The sequence below is a fragment of the Balaenoptera borealis genome (assembly GCF_965194805.1).
Source record: "Balaenoptera borealis genome assembly, chromosome: 2".
In the NCBI taxonomy this organism is placed as follows: Eukaryota; Metazoa; Chordata; class Mammalia; order Artiodactyla; family Balaenopteridae; genus Balaenoptera; species Balaenoptera borealis.
The window spans coordinates 176,919,014-176,940,573 of record NC_138867.1 but is presented as its reverse complement, the minus strand read 5'-3'; the positions used below and the strand labels follow the sequence as shown (position 1 = coordinate 176,940,573).

Below are 21,560 nucleotides of genomic sequence, written 5' to 3'. Positions count from 1 at the left end.
AACACAATAAAATATTGGAGGAATATTAAAATGTTTAAAAATATATGTATATATATATCTGGTTCTTTAAGAAATTTAATAACTACATTTGGTTATCAGATATTCTGGAAATTCTTAGTCTTACAGCTGTGCTGAGAGAATAACTATATGAATTTCCAATCCTTCTCTGGTCATTTCTTTCATGGAATGATGGAGGACTTACCTTAGAGATATTGATCATTCTGCTACTCTCTTCCCCTTTGAAAGTTACTACCTGAATGGCTCACACATTCCAGGAGCCCTTATGTTAATTCCTTTCCAAGCTGTTGGTTGTTTGAAGCTTATTCTCTGGTAGATTCTTCAGGACAGACTTATGGGAACAATATTCCTTGAGTTCTCATGTATTATGTGGCAAGAATATACAAGACTATAAGAAGTTTTCATCTATGGGTTTTTATACTTGAAGGTCACTTTAGCTTCATTAAAATGTGTTTGATTTGGGCTGTATCATTTTCTCAGATACATGTATAGTCTTTCAATATGTAGTTTGAAGTTATCTTTTATTCCAGGAGAGTTTTATTATAGTTTTTAGTATGTTTTGCTTTGTTGCTTTGGTCTTCTTCAGGGACTCCTACTAAACATATATTGGACAGTCTTGCTTATGTTACATATTAATTATTGTCTCTTAAAATCTTTTTACCTCTTCTTTTTTTTTAATTCTAAAATTTGTCTTATGTTCCATTTTCTACTTTTGTAAGGCATTAACCCACTGTGCTTCTTGTTAACTTAGTCTTCATTCCTGAAATAAGTTTTTCTTTTCTTTCTAAATCTTTCCTGAGTTTGATCACCTCTCTTTTCACATCTTCCTTGCTCTCAAACACAACATTTTTCAGTTTTTCTAATTCTGAGGTTTTTCGTTGCTTCTGTCATTTAAAGAATATTTTTAGCTTGTTTTGAACTATTAGATCACAGTTTTCCCTACTTTAAAAATCAAGGGGTTTGATCAGTAATATTGGTTGTCATACTGTGGTAAAGATATAGCCCATTCTGTAGCCTTTATTATAGTCTTTTTTGTTAGTTTTTTTTTTTTTTTAAGTGGGATATAATAGTGGATCTGTCTCATTTGGTTAAAAATTTTCTAAGCTCTACCACTGCTTTAACTGGAAGTTAAGTGCTTTGAAACAAAATTTTGTTAAACATTTTGTCTTCTGGTTAAGGAATATTTGCTTTCCTTTCACTTACTGTATTAATATCCATTTTTGGTCATCATATTTTGGTTGTTTTATAGTTGCTAATACTTTGTGGTTATTTCTTTAACATTTGAGACCATTAGTTATGTAAGATTTCAGATGTTTGGAAGCTCTATTAATCGAATTCATTGGAAGTTCATAAAGTTTATAGAATGTTCTTCTACTAATTATGACTTTGCCAGGGTTCCTTAAAGAAATACCATTTTCCACCAGAAAAAAAAATGAACTTAAAAATCTTTAGCATCTCAGCTGCCATATATGTAATTTCTATATAGATATATTCCAGATGTCAGAACTCCATCTTAATTTGTTGTGTATTCCTCCAGTGCTTGTCACCAGCCTTCATGGCCGTCTTGGTGAAGTTTTCTTTTACAGCCTTGATACAAGAAGATACTCTCTTGGGTTTTCTTTGAAAACAGGCTGAAGGCCTTCCTCCAAATGTCGTATCTCAATTTATGTATCATTTGACACAAATTTGAGTGAGCTATATCCTAGAGAAGAATCATTCCTAAATGGCTGCTTGACTACATTTTTCTGTTTGCTTTTCTTGACAGACCTCAGGTTCCAGGCTGTGTCAGGCCTCATTTGGTGAGAAGCATGTTTGTTTCTCTTGTCAGCTTCTTGACTGGTTCCTTTCCAGATTTCTGCAGGACAGCCATATGGTCATTTCGGCATGTTTTCTAGATTGCTTCTGTGGCAGGATTCCAGGTCTTGATTAGTGTTTCAGAATCTGCTCACACTGAGAGGGCTTTAGTTTTTGCCCTTTAGTTTTATTTCAGATAGCGTATTCAGATCTGGTGTCCTTCCTGTCTCATCTGAAGTTCATTTGATTTTGATGATTTTATTTTATGTGGCCCATGTATTTGGCTAACTTTTTATCTTCTTATATTTTAAGCAAGAAAGGCCCATAAAGGCCGTTGGTGAGGTGCCTAGACTGTGCTGATTTTGGAAAACTGAATGTAACAATAATTCTATTAGATGATCAGTATTAATGTGCATTAGATTGGCTAGAGATGTATACCAGTCTCCTCCTTTCTACTTTTTTTTATTCTTAGTTACATAGTTCTTTAAATTTGTTTTTTTCCTGGTGGGGGTGGGAGGGATTTATTTTGAAAATTTCTCTCTGTGACCGTGAGGCAAGGAGAAAATTACTCATTATGTTGGTAGTGATGTTTAAGAAAAAATTGTTCATGACACTTATAAAGATTAGTAAAGCAGACTTGATTCAGGGAGACTATCACGATAGTTGTAGGGACCACTGCAATGTGGTTTTGCAGTGGGGGAGAGAGATTGGGCTCAAACTTGGAATACAACTAGGAGAACTGGGGATGTATAGCCAAGTAGAAGGGTGGGGTAAACATTACTCAGAGGAAAGAAACATCAAAATAAGGGGGATTCTGGCTAAACAGACCTAAACAGGATTGTTGATGAAGGCAGGCCAGGTGGTCAGATATTACATGGGGGATGGTAGAGATGAGGAACCTAATCAGATATCCAGCGTGATCAATATTGAGGGTGGGGGATTCTGGTTAAACTGACATAGTAGGATTCTTGCTAAAATTGGACAACGCAGAGATGAGCACAGAAGCCCAAAAGTTAGGGCCTAATTGGAAAGAGTTCAGAGGAGCCTGACTAAAGTTTGGTCAAGGAGAGACTCTTCAACAGTGATAATAAATTTAAAACTACAACTTTCAAGGAAGTAACTCTCAATACAGAAATACTGAAGCAAATCTCTATGAACAAAACAGACCTTTAGGAGCTTCCCTGGTGGCACAGTGGTTAAGAATCCGCCTGCCAATGCAGGGGACACGGGTTCGATCCCTGGCCCGGGAAGATCCCACATGCTGCGGAGCAACTAAGCCCGTGCCCCACAACTACTTAGCCTGTGCTCTAGAGCCCGCGAGCCACAACTACTGAGCCCGCGTGCCACAACTACTGAAGCCTGCGTGCCTGGAGCCCGTGCTCCTCAACAAGAGAAGACACTGCAGTGAGAAGCCCGTGCACTGCAATGAAGAGTAGACCCCGCTCACCGCAACCAGAGAAAGCCCGCACACAGCAACAAAGACCCAACGCAGCCAAAATAAAAATAAAAAATAAATAGATTTATAAAAATACAAAACAAAACAGACCTTTAGTTAAGTTCATGCTTAACCTCAGTGAACCAATAGCAAGATATTCTCTACCCGTATTTACTTTTGGTTATTTTTGATCACTAAATTAGGAACTATATCATTTCAGGTTTTTTTGAAGTTGAAGAAAAGCAACTTAATGCCTTATATTCAGTCTCTGCTCCATGAATTTGTTATTTTGATTTCAGTGATAAGGATTGAAATTATAATATGAAGGAGCAAATTCAGACATCATGAAACACTTATTTTCTCTTAAAAGATAAAGGTTTTAAATAAACAGGCTATAAAATATTGTAATATTTGGAGACTCAGGCTTAAATTCTTTAAACAAATTAATTATTAAAATCTAAATTTTACTCTGCTTATATATTTTATTTAATTTTTCTTTGACACTTTGGTTTTATAAAAAGGAATGTACTTAATGTATTTTTTCAGAATTTCCTGTATTTTTTAGGAAGCAAATTTTATTGTAGTTAACTTTTGTGTGCAAAATGCCCTGTTTGGGTGGGAGGGAATCTTTCCAAAGAAGCTGTATTGAACTTTTTGTCTGTTATCTCATCTTTCTAAGAAAGCATTCCTAAGCATTCTGTCTAGAGTGCTTTGTATTTAGGTTTGAAGGTTCTTATTGTCATGGCTGGCACTCAGTTTAGAAAGGGACCTTTTTGAAGGAGATGACTAGAAGTTTAAATTTACTAGATTCTAGAAGGTTAGCTGCTAAGTGCAGATTTCGAAGAATTGTTTGACTTTTTTGCAGCAGGATATTTTCTTGGATTTATATTCAAACTTTCAGTGCCTCTAAATGGAGTAGATTATAATCAACAAAATGATTTTATTTTTGAGCACCTGCAGCTCTAAAGGATCTAGTCCCAATCCTGTAGACATAGGTTCTGAAGCTTTTAGTACCAGTAGATTCACTTGAGATACGTATTTAAAATTCACATTGTTTGGTCCCACTAGCAGAGAGTCTCACATTGTTGATGAGAAATTGGGCCCAGTATTGAGCATATTTAACAAATGTCTAACACTTTGAGAAACATTGCTTTAGGACCTCAGTGGTTCCCAAGGATGATGATGCATCTGAATCAATTTGGTCTGGTTTAAGAAATATGTTGAGGGCTTCCCTGGTGACGCAGTGGTTGGGAATCCGCCTGCCAGTGCAGGGGACACGGGTTCGAGCCCTGATCCAGGAGGATCCCACATGACGTGGAGCAACTAAGCCCGCACGCCACAACTGCGGAGCCTGTGCTCTAGAGCCCGTGAGCCACAACTCCTGAAGCACGTGCGCCTAGAGCCCCGTGCTCCCGAACAAGAGAAGCTACCGCAATGAGAAGCCGGCGCACTGCAACAAAGAGTATCCCCCGCTCTCTGAAGCTAGAGAAAGCCCGCGTGCAACGACGAAGACCCAACGCAGCCAAAAATAAATTAATTAATTTTTTTAAAAAAGAGAGAAAAGAAAACTTAAAATATGTTGATACCTGGTTCCACCCTATAGCTACTAAATTAGAATCTCTGGGAGTGTGGCCCAGTAACGTGCATTTTTAACAAGCTGCCTGGTGATGCTTATACCGAGAGCCACATCTCAGGATCCCATCTTTGAGATCCATTGCTTAGTTCCACCTATGCCTGAGGGCCTTGAGCCTTTTTGTTCTAGGATCTCCCAAGATCTAACTTCTGGGTGATACACTGTATTAGAAAGCTTTTGCTATTACTTCTCAGACATGCCCAGATGTTGACACTGTACTGACCAAAAAGTATTGCCTTTTTTTTTTTTAACCATTCTTTAACATTTTTCTAATCAATACTAGGTGATTTAAGGCATACATACACACGTACATATTATGGGATTTAATGGCTGCTGCTTTTTGAACATAACTGTTAAAACATAAAAAGATTTTACACACTTTAGGAACTTAAATTCAAGACAAAATATTATTATCTATGTGTGTTTTGATACTACTGACTAACATTGTTAATGTGATATTTTTATGTAAAACTAGTTACTTAATGTGAGTTCTATGTAGAAAGGTCTGGAAAAATTGGTATTTGTTACTTAGTTATCTTAAGCATTCAGCTGAATTGTATGGCTTGAGGATTCTTTAGAGTTGTAATAAATGTATGGCTTGAGGATTCTTCAGAGTGGTAATAAACTTTGAATAAAGTAAGAAGCAGTTTATTCTTGGTGGTGGTGTTACAATGGCTAAGTTTCATGCAGTTATAGTCTTTACACAGTAGTTGAAGGAATAATAGCTCTTTTTCAAAAGGTTTAAATGCTTTCTTAAGTTTCGATGTGCTTTGCTTGTATAATCAGTGTTTAATGGAAAGCTTTGGCGAATAAACTTTCTTGAGAGAAACAAGCTAAACACAGAGAATCAACAATTTTTACTTTTTTAGTTACTTATGCACACTGAACCTATGAAAAAGGTTGGAGTGTGTTAAAGTCCAAGAAAAGAATGTGAGCACTTTTTATTACGTGTGTTAGTTTACATTCTGTATGGCTACATTATGTCACTCAAAAATATTGCATCCTCTTTACCACCTGGTAAGGTTGGTTTAGAAGGTGTAGTGGCTTGTTTCATATTTCTCTGTAGCTAAAGTTCTTAAAGTTTCTAATAATAACTTTTTTTTAATTTGCAGAAATTCCACTTAACTTTGTTAATTTTCTCCTTCAGGTTAGCTTCTTAATACGTCAGATTTCCAAACTCACTAACCAGTCAATCTTCAGTCACTGCTACTAAAGTAAAAATTGTTGGGAACAATTAGTTTAACATCATATTACAGTGCTCTGGCAGTTAGATATTAAGCAGTTTTGCCTATTTAGAATAATGCCTTGTATGCTATTCAGATGCAGAGTTATCTAATGCAGCTCCTTGTTTTTAAACCTATTATACTATTATCACTTTAAGATTAAATTTCCAATTGGCTGTTAGAAAGCAATAATTATTTTGTATAGTCCTCAGTAGGAACCCCAGAGGAACCCCAGGCCTACCACTGTTCCCTCATCAGGGAGGGGAATTGGAGGGGGAAAGTACAACCTGTAGATGGATATAATGAGCAAGTCTTTTTACAGAATGCGACATGAGGAGTCATTTTCTGGTCCTAACAATGATGATAGTACTGGAAAGAGATGTGATTTTTTTCTAACCATCATATTTTATTGCTGAATTTAGGTATTCTCTATTTTATCCTCAAATATTTAAGTAGGCGATGTTAGCAACAGGATTATAAGTGGCATGGGAAGAGTCTTATTACTTGAAAGTTTCCCTTGATGTAGTTGGAGTACATCATTCTAGCTATCTGCTGCCTCATTTATTTTTTGCATTATTTGCTTCCTGTCCTTCATTGGTGTGCATGTGCCATAATATACCACTTTATATTATAGTTTAATTATACATATTATATCTCCCTCAACCAGAATGTAAATTCCTTGAGGAGAGTCTGAAACTTATTTTGTAATTCCTCTTGGTACACGGCACAGTGCTTTTCATGTGTAGTAGTAGACATTCAGCAAGTTTTATTTACTGGTAGTGGTTACCTGGTTTCACTACATATGAAATTACTATTTTCCTGATGCCTGTTTAGCTTAAGTAATGATGATAAGTATTTATTTAATTGATTTTCTTTCATACTTTAGAATATTTATTTTAGCAATTTTATTGCTAATATTAATTTTTTATTAAATGTTATTATTTAAGCTCTTATAAATTCAAAGATTGTTTGAGTATACTAATGTATGTTTCTAATTGATAAGGTATCCTCTTGTTTGATCTACTTGAATTGAGGTAATTTTGTAATAATTAGTAGAGAAATACTGTGATCAGTTAAAAACTAAATACATATTCTAATCACAACTGTAATCATGAAATAAGAAACAATTTATTGTGTTGAATATATAAATAGTGTAGACCTCCCTTATCCACAGGAGATATGTTTCAAGACCTCCAGTTGAATGCCTAAACCTGCAGATAGTATTATACCCTGTGCATCCTATGTTTTTCTTATACATACATACTTATGATAAAGTTTATTTTATAAATTAGGCACATTAAGAGATTAGCAACAATTAATAACAAAATAAAAGTTATAAGTATATGCTGTAATAAAAGTTATGTGAACATGGTCTCTTTCAAAATATCTTATACAAATATAATGCCTTTTCCATTTTAACTTAGTACTTATCACACACTGTGGCCCTAACTTTTGCAGTTTGAGGTGCAACAGCAAAGCAAGCCAAATTTCTTTTTCCTTCTTCACAATTTCACAGATAAAAGATTTGTTCTTACCATAGATCTTAGCAACCAGAGCATTTAATTTTTTTTCTTCCTTTATTAAGTTGAGAACTTTGACATTTTCACTTCAAGGGAACACTTTACAGCTTCGCTTTGGCATATCCAGATTGCCAGCATCACTAGTCTGGTGCTTTTATTTAAGTAAAATAGTTGTTTTTTACACACAAACACTATGATACCAAGACAGTCAATTCAATAACTGAGACAGCTAGTTAAGTGACTTAACAGGTGGGATATGCTGGAGAAAGGGATGATTCACGTCCTGGGCTGGATGAAGCAGGATGGTTCTCATCACACTACTCAGAATGGTGCACAACTTTAAACTTCTTATTTTTTAACATCTTTATTGGAGTATAAATGCTTTACAATGTTGTGTTAGTTTATGCTGTACCACAAACTGAATCAGCTATATGTATACATATATCCCCATATCCCCTCCCTCTTGAGCCACCCTCCCTATCCCATCCCTCTAGGTGATCACAGAGCACTGAGCTGATCTCCCTGTGCTATGTAGCAGCTTCCCACTAGCCATCCATTTTACATTTGGTAGGGTATATACGTCAATGCTACTCTCTCACTTCATCCCAGCTTCCCCTTCCCCATCCCCATGCCCTCAAGTCTGTTCTCTACGTCTGCGTCTTTATTCCTGCCCTGCCACTAGGTTCATCAGTACTGCTTTGATAAATTCCATACATATACGTTAGCATGCAGTATTTGTTTTTCTCTTTCTGACTTACTTCACTCTGTATGACAGATTCTAGGTCCATCCACCTCACTACAAATAACTCAATTTCGTTCCTTTTTATGGCTAATCTTCCATTGTATATATGTGCCATATCTTCTTTATCCAGTCATCTGTTGATGGACATTTAGGTTGCTTCCATGTCCTGGCTATTGTAAATAGTGCTGCAGTGAACATTGTGGTACGTGTATCTTTTTGAATTATGGTTTTCTCAGGGCATATGCCCAACAGTGGGATTGCTGGGTCATATGGTAGTTCTATTTTTAGTTTTTTAAGGAACCTCCATACTGTTCTCCATAGTGGCTGTATCAATTTACATTCCCACCAACAGTGCAGGAGGGTTCCCTTTTCTCCACACCCTCTCCAGCATTTATTGTTTGTAGATTTTTTGATGGCCATTCTGACAGGTGTGAGGTGATACCTCACTGTGGTTTTGATTTGCATTTCTCTAATGATTAATGATGTTGAGCATTCTTTCATGTGTTTGTTGGCAATCTGTATATCTTCTTTGGAGAAATGTCTATTTAGGTCTTCTGCCCATTTTTGGATTGGGTTGTTTGTTTTTTTTGATATTGAGCTGCATGAGCTGTTTGTAAATTTGGGGCATTAATCCTTTCTCAGTTGCTTCATTTGCAAATATTTTCTCCCATTCTGAGGGTTGTCTTTTCGTCTTGTTTATGGTTTCCTTTGCTGTGCAAAACTTTTTAAGTTTCATTAGGTGCCATTTGTTTATTTTTGTTTTTATTTCCATTTCTCTAGGAGGTGGGTCAAAAAGGATCTTGCTGTGATTTATGTCATAGAGTGTTCTGCCTATGTTTTCCTCTAAGAGTTTTATAGTGTGTGGCCTTACATTTAGGTCTTTAATTCATTTGGAGTTTATTTTCACCACTATTATTCTACATAGTTTTGGAAGTTTTACCACAGCAATCAGAGAAGAAAAAGAAATAAAAGGAATCCAAATCAGAAAAGAAGAAGTAAAGCTGTCACTGTTTGCAGATGACATGATACTATACATAGAGAATCCTAAAGATGCCACCAGAAAACTACTAGAGCTAATCAATGAATTTGGTAAAGTTGCAGGATACAAAATTAATGCACAGAAGTCTCTTGCATTCCTATACACTAACAATGAAAGACCAGAAAGATAAATTAAGGAAACAATCCCATTTACCATTGCAGCAAAAAGAATAAAATACCTAGGAATAAACCTACCTAAGGAGGTAAAAGATCTGTACTCAGAAAACTATAAGACACTGATGAAAGAAATCAAAGCTGACACAAACAGATGGAGAGATATACCATGTTCTTGGATTGGAAGAATCAATATTGTGAAAATGACTATACTACCCAAAGCAATCTACAGATTCAATGCAATCCCTATCAAATTACCAATGGCATTTTTTACAGAACTAGAACAAGAAATCTTAAGATTGGTATGGAGACACAGAAGACCCCTGAATAGCCAAAGCAACCTTGAGAAAAAAAAAAAACAGAGCTGAGGAATCAGACTCCCTGACTTCAGACTATACTACAAAGCGACAGTAATCAAGACAGTATGGTACTGGCACAAAAACAGAAATATAGATCAATGGAACAGGATTGAAAGCCCAGAAAGAAACCCACGCACATATGGTCACCTTATTTTTGATAAAGGAGGCAAGAATATACAATAAAGAAAAGACAGCCTCTTCAATAAGTGTTGCTGGGAAAACTGGACAGCTACATGTAAAAGAATGAAATTAGGACACTCCCTAACACCATACACCCTAGTAATTTTGAGTGACTCTAAGTTTCTATGCTTGGCAATGTACACCTATCAGAGAGCGACTGTAGGATTAAAACCCTCATTAAGCAAAGCACTTGTCTCCTGGGTGTAGGTTATTTCCACTCAGGCTTTTCTAGTGTTCATGGAGATACACTGGAGGCACTATTTCTTTTTTCATGTAGATTGTGGTAAAAGCCTCATTTCCCAGAGCCGTCTATCACTACCCTACAGGTCGGAGACCACTGGGCTTGCCACCTTTGTTGTGCCAGAGGCCAGCAGATGCCATATCCTTCGGCCCAGGCCTGCTTTGTGACACTTGTTACGTACGAAATGCCAGAAATATACCCAGCATTTGACAAAACATAAAACACAAGAGGCTCTATTGTTACCACTTTTCATTCCAGAGTATAAAATAGCCAGTAGCAATCACAGTATCAGCTGGAGCACCAGTGACAGGTTAGATCATCAGGAAATGCCAGGTAAGTGAGCCAATTTAAATGAAAATCATGTAAAGATATGACTGGGAGGGTGTGTGGTAGTTACTCAGAGGAGCCCGAGAAAATTTGTTGGGAGCTAGTTTATTTTTTTGAAACATGAATATTTTTCCCCTTGCCTAGAGTGTGTGAGATGAAATACAACAAGATATGAAAAAAGTGGTCAGGGGAGGGACTAGTGAAACGGAATGAGAATCTCCAGCACCTAGAAATGAAGCCATATTATCTTGTGACTGACCTGAAACTAATGAGCTACTTAGTGCCTGTCTCTTTCTGGGCACCACTCTCCCATGAAGCCTTATTTCTCGTGGTGGTCCAGTCAGGCCAACCTCTTACTGCCTAGTCAGCCCACCACCTCCTTTCTAGTGGTCTGTCATTCCTCTATTGGTGGTATTTCCTTTCTTTCCTTCATGCCAACCACTACTCAGTGCAGTTCAGTTTCTATCTCCCTCATGAATGTTCTCTAAGCGTGGAGTTCTCGTACCATCTCAGACCCCCACGGCATTCTTATTTCCTCACTATTTCTTCCACTTGCTTTCTGAAGATATTGTGTGGGTGGATTTTCACTAAATAAATTGTAAGATACACCAGGGCAAGCTGATAATTATCTTATGTTTTAAAACACATTGCACATAGCAAATGCTCCTTGAATACCTCACTTTCAAACATTCCAGTAGTTGATCTTAAATGTTGACCATCCACACTCATCTAAAAGGTCTTGTATGCCAAAGTAAGATTGGCTATCACCACTGACATCAGATTTACTATCATTTCCTCCTCCACACTTTTTTCCTACTCCTTGTTTTAATGTGCTCGTCAGTATAAGCCCCCTCCCTACACCAGAGTCTCTCCCAAAAAATTTATCTCTCGCCAGCTAAAAAGTTGGCCTGCTGTGCACACATCTCTACTCTCTGCCTATCCCTGTTACTTGGAGGTAGAAGTTTTTCTCACTTAGGCAATGGCATTCTTCCTGGCACCAGTCATGACAGTCACTATACCAAGCTTGTATTTTGTACCTTGAGACATTAGGTGTAAAGGATGAAAGTCAACAATATTTATGAATCTTTAAAAAGTACTTAGCAGGATGAGGACTTCATAAGGCAGGCGCCTGGTTCATTGATAACTCTGAAGAAATAACACAGTCCTTGAGACATTTTTGAAGCTCATGACTGAGTGTAGAACTATTCCATAATCACCAAAAATGTTTATTAAGGACCTCCTTTTCTTCTTTGTCTTTTTTAACAAATCAATTGTGTGTCACTTCAGCTTAGGTTTGAAGCATAGGATTTCTCCCGTAGGAGGTGCTCAATAAATTCTGAATGGATAGATGTATGGAAGGATGAATGGATAAATGAGTGTGGGTTGCTGTCCGTCACATCTGCACATGGTCACAGATCCATGAGAGTATCATTTGCTTTGAATTGTACAGTAGGTTCTGATCACAGTTTTATGCCAGTGCACATACATACTAGTACATTCCCCCTTGGAACAAAAGACAGTTGACAGGGTGGATGTGACAGGCTGGTGTTTAGTGATAGCAGTAATAATTTTAGCTTACATTTGCTAAGTTCTTCTTAGGTACCAAGCACTGTTCTAAGTGCTTTAGGTATATTATTTCATTTAATCTTTTAAAACCCTGTCATTGCCAAAAGGTGGAAACAACCAAAGTTCCCATCAACAGGTGAATGGATAAACAAAATGAGGAATACTTTGGAATATCATTCAGCCATGAAAAGGAATGAAGTTCTGATATGTGCTACAACATGGGTGAACCTTGTGAACATTATACTAAGTGAAATAAGCCTTGTGGATCAATATGGTATTATTACACTTATATGAACTGTCTAGAATAGACAAATTCATAAAAACAGTAAGTGGGGGACTTCCCTGGTGGTCCAGTGGTTGGGACTCTGCACTCCCAATGCAGGGGGCCCGGGTTCGATCCCTGGTCAGGGAAATAAATCCCACATGCCGCAACTAAGACCGGGAGCAGCCAAATAAATAAATAAATATTAAAAAAAAAAAAAGAAAGAAAGAAAAACAGTAAGTGGATTAGAGGTTAACAGGGATTTCAGGTTGGGGAGAAGGTGTATGACAGTTATTACTTAATGAGCACAGAGTTTTTGTTTGGGGTGTTGAAAAAAATTGTAAATAGTGGTGATGGTTGCACAACATTGCAAATGTATTGTAATTGATGCCACTGAATTGTACATTTAAAATGGTTAAAATGGCATATTATGTATTTTACCTCAATAAAAATTAGTGAAAAAACCCTATTATTATCCTAATTTTACATTTGAGTATATCAGGAATGTTTAAACAAATAGGAGTTATATATTCTAACATAACAAGAAGTACAGGAGGGTGATATGGCATTGGTTCATGGCCTCAGCAATATCTAGGTCATCCTCTCTTTGAATCTCTTGCCTTTCCCTAACGATAGTAAGAAGATGGCTGCAACTCTATATATTACTTCCACATTTGAGATAGAAAGCAGCTAAGAAGGAGATGACACCAGTCTGATCTGTTTCTTGTCTCAGGAAAAAAACAAAACTTTCCTTATGCCTCTAATAGATTTCCACTTATCTCTCACTGGGCAGAACTGCGCCTCCGGGCTATCCCTAGCTGCAAGGCAAGGGAGGCTGGCAAAATGAGTATTTAGTGTTTGCAACCTCTTCAGTGGAGGCAACAAGGAGATGGATTGAAAATGTCCGCTAAGGAATGAACGCCATCTGGCACAATGACAAAAATGAGCAGCAGAGAAGTTAAATCAAAGTTTCTCAACCTGGCAGTTGACATTTTGGACTGGATGATTCCCTTTTGTGAGAGGCTGACCTGTGCATTGGGGGACGTTTAGCAGCGTCCCTGGCCTCTACCCATTAGGTAACAGTAGTCTCCTTCCCCCCAGTTTTGATCATCAAAACTGTCTCCAGACATTGCCAAATGTCTTCGGGGGAGGGTGCACAAAGTTGCCCCCAGTTGAGGACCACTAGGTTAGATGATGGGCCAAAGTCTCATTGCTGAGAAGTGGAGGAGCTGAGGTTTGAACCCGAACATCTGACTTCACAGCCTTTCTTCTTCTGAGCAGCCTATGCAGTTGAACAAATGGCCTTGTAGTTAACAGGAGCTATGGATCAACTGGACTAACTTGCTATACACTGAGTTAATGAGACACCCATGAAATGCTATGCTGACCATCCATATGCTTTTCCTGGGCGCTTGTTATTTAGCCAGAACCCCTTACGGTTTAGAAGTAATAGCAGATCTAGGATGTAGGAGAAGGGATCAAGTAGCTTTATAACCCAAACATTCTCAACAGGGCAACTTGTTTCTTGGGAAGCAAATATGTCTTAGATATTAAATGGTCTGTGGCCCTCCTTACCCAACAGACCTTATCCCAGTATTTCATTTCTGTATAAGGGAGCATTTAAATTATTTTTTTTCTCTCTGAGGTAGCAAAATTAAAAAAAAAAAAAAAAAAGGTTGAGAAATATTGTAATAGCCTAAGCAACTAGGTGGAACAAGGAGTATTTTTCAGAAAAGGTGAGAAATACTATTACCTAAAATAAGATAATGTGAGATCTCTAGATTGTGAATGGTGAGTGAATTTTAGGCATCCTGCTGAGTGTTTCCATTAGATGCATCCCTTTGACTATGGTTGCAGTCACTAGTCATCCCAGTTAACTCACTTTCATGTCTCTCTATTCCTGAATGTAATACCTTTTTATGTTTGTCTCTTTTTCATCACACTAGTTTCACTGGAATATGCCTTTCAAACAAGTAAGTTCCCCCCTCCCCTTTTCTTCATGTCTGCATTATTCAAAGAGACATCTCTCTAATGTTTTCTTTAAGAAATAAGGTCTAGAAATACACCCACAGTATTAAAATGTGTCTGGATCAGCAGCTGATTACTCACATCATAAAATCATAAGTAAAGATAGTGAGGCAAACAAGTTTATGAGCCATGAAATTCAATAGGTCTAAGTTTGATTCCTTGACGTTGGACAAGTTATATGACCATTTTCTTATGAAATGGGCATAATGTTTACTTCACAGTGTTGAGGTAAGAATTAAAGGAGATATTATATGTCAACTGCTTAGCAGAGAAACTAGCCAGTAGTTAAGTGGCAAATATGTGGCAACTACTGGCAATAGTGTCTGTAAACAACATTTAGTAAAGCAAATTTTTTCTGATAGAAAAAAATAGATAGTAGTATGAGAATGGACTGGCTCCAATCAAAGTGATCTAAAAGGTTCCTCTTCACTCAGTGGTTGCCTCAGGACTGTACGCCAGGACTGACTCTACCTGTTCTGAATCTAACCATGGTTCCTGCCAAGCACAAAGACAAGATGCCTAATGTCCACGTAGAAAAGAGGCAACACTGGAATCTGTCTCCCTTGTACTCCTCCCTAGAGCTGATGCTGTCCACCACTTTCGGCAAGTCACTTAACATCTGTTTATCAGCATCCTCCTTTAACAAATTAGGAGGATGGTACCTGCCTTTCTCTCCTCATGAGATTGTTTGTGGAGAGCAAATGAACTCATTCATGTATATCTATTCTGTTTAAGGCAGAATAAGGCACAGTCCCTACTCACACAGAGTTTACATTTGATCCACTGGCCAGAGGATCTTTCTTATTTATTTAAAATCCTTTGCTTAGTGCTTAACACATAGTAAACCATCAGAAAAAAATGACAATTGTTTATTTGTTGTTTTGTTATTCTCCAAAACATTATCAATTTAAAATACACCTTAGCACTGTCATGCTGACTGATGGCCTGAGGGAAGTGGGTGCCCATTGTTGCCTGGGTGCCTGAAGTAGTGGTTTGTATGAAGAACTAGCTATGCTCCTGGGTACACAATTCAGTTGCCTATTGATTTTGTATAATAAAGTGTTCAGAGAATAGATGCCTTTTATAACAGATCACTTTAGCAGTCACTTTTACACTGACCATACTCGTTTAAAATCACTATAACAACTACAGACCACTTTATTTGCTAGAAAGGCACATATTCTAGACTAAATTTTGGCTTAGGGAACTGCTATTAATTCCAACACATGAAGAGTCAGAGGATAATCTTACAAAATATTCATACCTAAGCACTGGATTTATCTTCTTTGACACTGTACCAGTCCTTAAAGAATTTCTTCTGGCTTAGAGGTGGCTGGTACAAATACTCCCAGCTTTTGACGTGAAACTGTTGCTGGTCCCAACTCTGGGACTTGGAAATCTTATTGCCTTTTAGCCATCATCTCAAAAAATATAACTGAGTATGTGTATTCATCTCTTCTGAAACATTTTCCTACAAATCAACCTAATTCACCTCTTCTCTCATCTCCTTGTAGTATTAATTTTATCACATACCAGCTTTTTTTTTTTTTTTTTTAACTGCAGGAGTGGAATTGTCTGACTACAAAGTTGAAAGCACAGAAGTCATGAAATGCTAGGCGAAAGCTCTCCCAACAACAGTAAATCCTCCTTATGGCCCTTTCTGCATCCTTCCGTACTCATTTAATAGCCCAACTCATCATCTTCCATCCTTTATAGGAAAACATTAATTTTTGGCTTCCTGGCTTTTGCATAATTGTGTTCAACCATTTCTTTTACTTTGGAATTTCTGGTTCATTTTTTTTCTTTCTGCATTATCTCTTTTATTCTAACATGCAGTGGGGTTGGAGATGATTTATATTGAAGAAGAAAAATATACAGCCCCAAACAGGAATTTCACAAAATTTGAGGTAGGTTTCTTTAGACCCAGATGGAACTCTTTGTCTAGATTTATCCATCCCTTTTTGGTTTCTTGGATATGGTAAGGAATTCTAACATTTCTGCCTTTGGGATGGAGTAAAATGAATAGAGGTGCTCAGGAAATATCTCTTAATATAATAATAAATGCTCCTTTAACTGTTTACTTTATTCCCATACCTTATATCATTTGACACACCATGCAGTTTGAGTGCTGCCTGGTGGATGCCTGTGCCTTGGTGCTGCACGGTATCATTCTGCTTAGGACATCCTACAGCACGGTAACAACCTAGCCAAAGAACAATTATTATTTTCTCCTATAAAATAAAACCTTATTGTATCACATAAATACAAATGGAAAGGAACATTCTGTTTAATTAAAAGCCACACAATAAAACCTACACTCTACATTTTAAACATACTTTTTATAAAAGTCATATATAGTGCTAAGACTAAAGAAATACATGTATCCCAGGTACCAATAAGTACCTCACTAACATTTAGCTATTCTCAGTCACTGTAATCTAAACTCACTGTTTCTCTGGGCTTATGTAGATCCCAATTTAAATAGAGAGCCTTCCAGGGCTTCTCCATCTGAACCTCTTTGAGGAAGTTTCTAGAAAGCCTTACATTTCTCTCTAGTAACAATGATCTTTGCCTGCTGGTTCTCAGTTTAAAAGAGGGGAGAAGCATCTTTGCCATTCCAAGAATAAAGACCCATTTGCCTTCCTAGGCTGCTACTTTCTCATCTAACCTAAAACATATAGAAAGTCCAGAAACAGCTAGTACCACTAAACTTAATCAAAAGGAATCTCATTGCCACTTCTCAAATCCCCACAACTTCCCTGTACCTACGTTGGCCTCAGTCTGCCTTATTTTTAAGATTAATCTCTTACCTCAGAACCTTTTTCTTAAATTCACGAAGGTACAACATTACATAGTATTAAAGTTGAAATATTAGTATGGAGGTTCCTTAGGAAACTAAAAATAGAGCTACCATATGATCTGGCGATCCCACTCCTACACATATATCCAGAGAAAAACATGATTCAAAAGGACACATGGACCCCAGTGTTCACTGCAACACTGTCTACAACAGCCAAGGCATGGAAGCAACCCAAATGTCCATAAACACATGAATGAATAAAGAAGATGTGGTACATATATACAATGGAATATTACTCAGCCATTAAAAAGAATGAAATAGAGATAGCCTCATCCACCAGAGGGCAGACAGCAGAAGCAAGAAGAACTAAAATCATGCAGCCTGTGAAACAAAAACCACATTCACAGAAATATAGACAAGATAAAAAGGCAGAGGGCTATGCACCAGATGAAGGAACAAGATAAAACCCAGAAAAACAATGAAATGAAACAGAGATAGGCAACCTTCCAGAAAAAGAATTCAGAATAATGAAATGAATAGTGAAGATGATCCAGGACCTCGGAAAAAGAATGGAGGCAAAGAACGAGAAGATGCAAGAAATGTTTAACAAAGACCTAGAAGAATTAAAGAACAAACAAACAGAGATGAACAATACAATAACTGAAATGAAAAATACACTAGAAGGAGTCAATAGCAGAATAACTGAGGCAGAAGAATGGATAACTGACCTGGAAGACAGAATGGTGGAATTCACGGCTGCGAAACAGAATAAAGAAAAAAGAATGAAAAGAAATGAAGACAGCCTAAGAGACCCCTGGGACAATATTAAGCACAACAACATTTGCATTATAGGGGTCCCAGAAGGAGAAGAGAGAGAGAAAGGACCAGAGAAAATATTTGAAGAGATTATAGTCGAAAACTTCCCTAACATGGGAAAGGAAATAGCCACCCAAGTCCAGGAAGCGCAGAGAGTCCCATACAGGATAAACCCAAGGAGAAACACGCCAAGACACAAAGTAATCAAATTGGCAAAAATTGAAGATGAAAAATTATTGAAAGCACCAACGGAAAAATGACAACATACAAGGGAACCCCCATAAGGTTAACAGCTGATTTCTCAGCAGAAACTCTGCAAGCCAGAAGGGAGTGGCATGACATATTTAAAGTGATGAAAGGGAAGAACCTACAACCAAGATTACTCTACCCAGCAAGGATCTCATTCAGATTTAATGGAGAAATTAAAACCTTTACAGACAAGCAAAAGCTAAGAGAATTCAGCACCACCAAACCAGCTCTACAACAAATGCTAAAGGAACTTCTTTAAGTGGGAAACACAAGAGAAGAAAAGGACCTACAAAAACAAACCCAAAACAATTAAGAAAATGGTCATAGGAACATACATATCGATAATTACGTTAAACGTGAATGGATTAAATGCTCCAACCAAAAGACACAGGCTTGCTGAATGGATATAAAAACAAGACCCATATATATGCTGTCTACAAGAGACCCACTTCAGACCTAGGGACACATACAGACTGAAAGTGAGGGGATGGAAAAAGATATTCCATGCAAATGAAAATCAAAAGAAAGGTGGAGTAGCTATACTCATATCAGATAAAATAGACTTTAAAATAAAGAATGTTACAAGAGACCAGGAAGGGCAGTACATAATGATCAAGGCATCAATCCAAGAAGAAGATATAACAATTATAAATATATATGCACCCAACATAGGAGCACCTCAATACATAAGGCAACTGCTAACAGCTATAAAAGAGGAAATCGACAGTTACACAATAATACTGGGGGACTTTAACACCTCACTTACACCAATGGACAGATCATCCAAAATGAAAATAAATAAGGAAACAGAAGCTTTAAATGACACAATAGACCAGATAGATTTAATGGATATTTATAGGACATTCCATCCAAAAACAGCAGATTACACTTTCTTCTCAAGTGTGCATGGAACATTCTCCAGGATAGATCACATCTTAGGTCACAAATCAAGCCTCACTAAATTTAAGAAAATTGAAATCATATCAAGCATCTTTTCTGACCACAACCCTATGAGATTAGAAATGAATTACAGGGAAAAAAACGTAAAAAAAACAAACACATGGAGGCTAAACAATACGTTACTAAATAACCAAGACACCACTGAAGAAATCAAAGAGGAAATAAAAAAATACCTAGAGACAAATGACAATGAAAACACGATGACCCAAAACCTATGGGATGCTCCAAAAGCAGTTCTAAGAGGGAAGTTTATAGCTATACAAGCCTACCTAAAGAAACAAGAAAAATCTCATATAAACAATCTAACCTTACACCTAAAGGAACTAGAGAAAGAAGAACAAACAAAACCCAAAGTTAGCAGAAGGAAAGAAATCATAAAGATCAGAGCAGAGATAAATGAAATAGAAACAAAGTAAACAATAGCAAAGATCAATAAAACTAAAAGCTGGTTCTTTGAGAAGATAAACAAAATTGATAAACCATTAGCCAGACTCATCAAGAGAAAGAGGGAGAGGACTCAAATCAATAAAATTAGAAATGAAAAAGGAGAAGTTACAACAGACACCGCAGAAATACAAAGCATCCTAAGAGACTACTACAAGCAACTCTATGCCAATAAAATGGACAACCTGGAAGAAATGGACAAATTCTTAGAAAAGGTATAACCTTCCAAGACTGAACCAGGAAGAAATGGAAAATATGAACAGACCAATCACAAGTAATGAAATTGAAACTGTGATTAAAAATCTTCCAACAAACCAAAGCCCAGAACCTGATGGCTTCACAGGCGAATTCGATCAAACATTTAGAGAAGAGTTAACACCTATCCTTCTCAAACTCTTCCAAAATATAGCAGAGGGAGGAACACTCCCAAACTCATTCTATGAGGCCACCAGCACCCTGATACCAAACCCAGATAAAGATTTTTTTTTAAAAAAACTACAGGACAATATCACTGATGAACATAGATGCAAAAATCCTCAACAAAATACTAGCAAACAGAATCCAACAGCACATTAAAAGGATTGTACACCATGATCAAGTGGGGTTTAACCCAGGAATGCACGGATTCTTCAATATACGCAAATCAATCCGTGTGATACACCATATTAACAAATTGAAGGATAAAAACCATATGATCATCTCAATAGGTGCAGGAAAAGCTTTTGACAAAATCCAACACCAATTTATGATAAAAACTCTCCAGAAAGTAGGCACAGACAACCCAATCCAAAATATGGGCAGAAGACCTAAATAGACATTTCTCCAAGAAGATATACAGATTGCCAATAAACACATGAAAGGATGCTCAACATCACTAATCATTAGAGAAATGCAAATCAAAACTGCAATGAGGTATCACCTCACACCAGTCAGAATGGCCATTATCAAAAAATCTACAAACAATAAATGCTAGAGAGAGTGTGGAGAAAAGGGAACCCTCTTGTACTGTTGGTGGGAATGTAGATTGATACAGCCACTATGGAGAACAGTATGGAGGTTCCTTTAAAAACTATAAATAGAACTACCATATGACCCAGCAATCCCACTACTGGGCATATACCCTGAGAAAACCATAATTCAAAAAGAGACATGTACCACAATGTTCATTGCAGCACTGTTTACAATAGCCAGGACATGGAAGCAACCTAAGTGTCGATCTACAGATGAATGGATCAAAAAGATGTGGCACATATGTACAATGGAATTTTACTCAGCTGTAAAAAGAAATGAAATTGAGTTATTTTTAGTGAGGGGGATGGACCTACAGTCTGTCATACAGAGTGAAGTAAGTCAAAAAAAGAAAACAAATACCGTATGCTAACACATACATATGGAATCTAAAAAAAAAAAAAAAAAAAAAAAAGTTTCTGATGAACCTAGGAGCAGGACAGGAATAAAGACACAGATGTAGAGAATGGACTTGTGGACACAGGGAAGGGGAAGCATAAGCTGGGACGAAGTGCGAGAGTAGCATTGACATATATACACTACCAAATGTTAAATAGATAGCTAGTGGGAAACAGCTGCATAGCACAGGGAGATCAGCTCGGTGCTTTGTGACCACCTAGAGGGGTGGGATAGGGAGGGTGGGCGGGAGACGCAAGCGAGAGGGGATATGGGGATAAATGTATACATACAGCTGATTCACTTTGTTATACAGTAGAATCTAATACAACATTGTAAAGCAATTATACTCCAATAAAGATGTAAAAAAATAAAATTGAAAAAAAAAGAATAAACTGCTGATAATG

At 37.1% G+C, this 21,560-nt stretch overlaps 2 protein-coding genes across 2 annotated transcripts in view; both read left to right on the top strand.

Moving 5' to 3' along the window:
• Positions 1–21,560, top strand: part of ADGRE3 (adhesion G protein-coupled receptor E3) — a 130,438-nt gene that overhangs the window by 17,406 nt on the left and 91,472 nt on the right. The gene's annotated exons all lie outside the window — the stretch shown is intronic.
• Positions 1–21,560, top strand: part of LOC309623581 (uncharacterized protein) — a gene marked incomplete at its 5' end in the record, with an annotated part of 53,439 nt that overhangs the window by 18,119 nt on the left and 13,760 nt on the right. The window contains one exon of the mRNA XM_082380587.1: positions 16,317–16,387. The remainder of the gene's footprint in view (positions 1–16,316; positions 16,388–21,560) is intronic.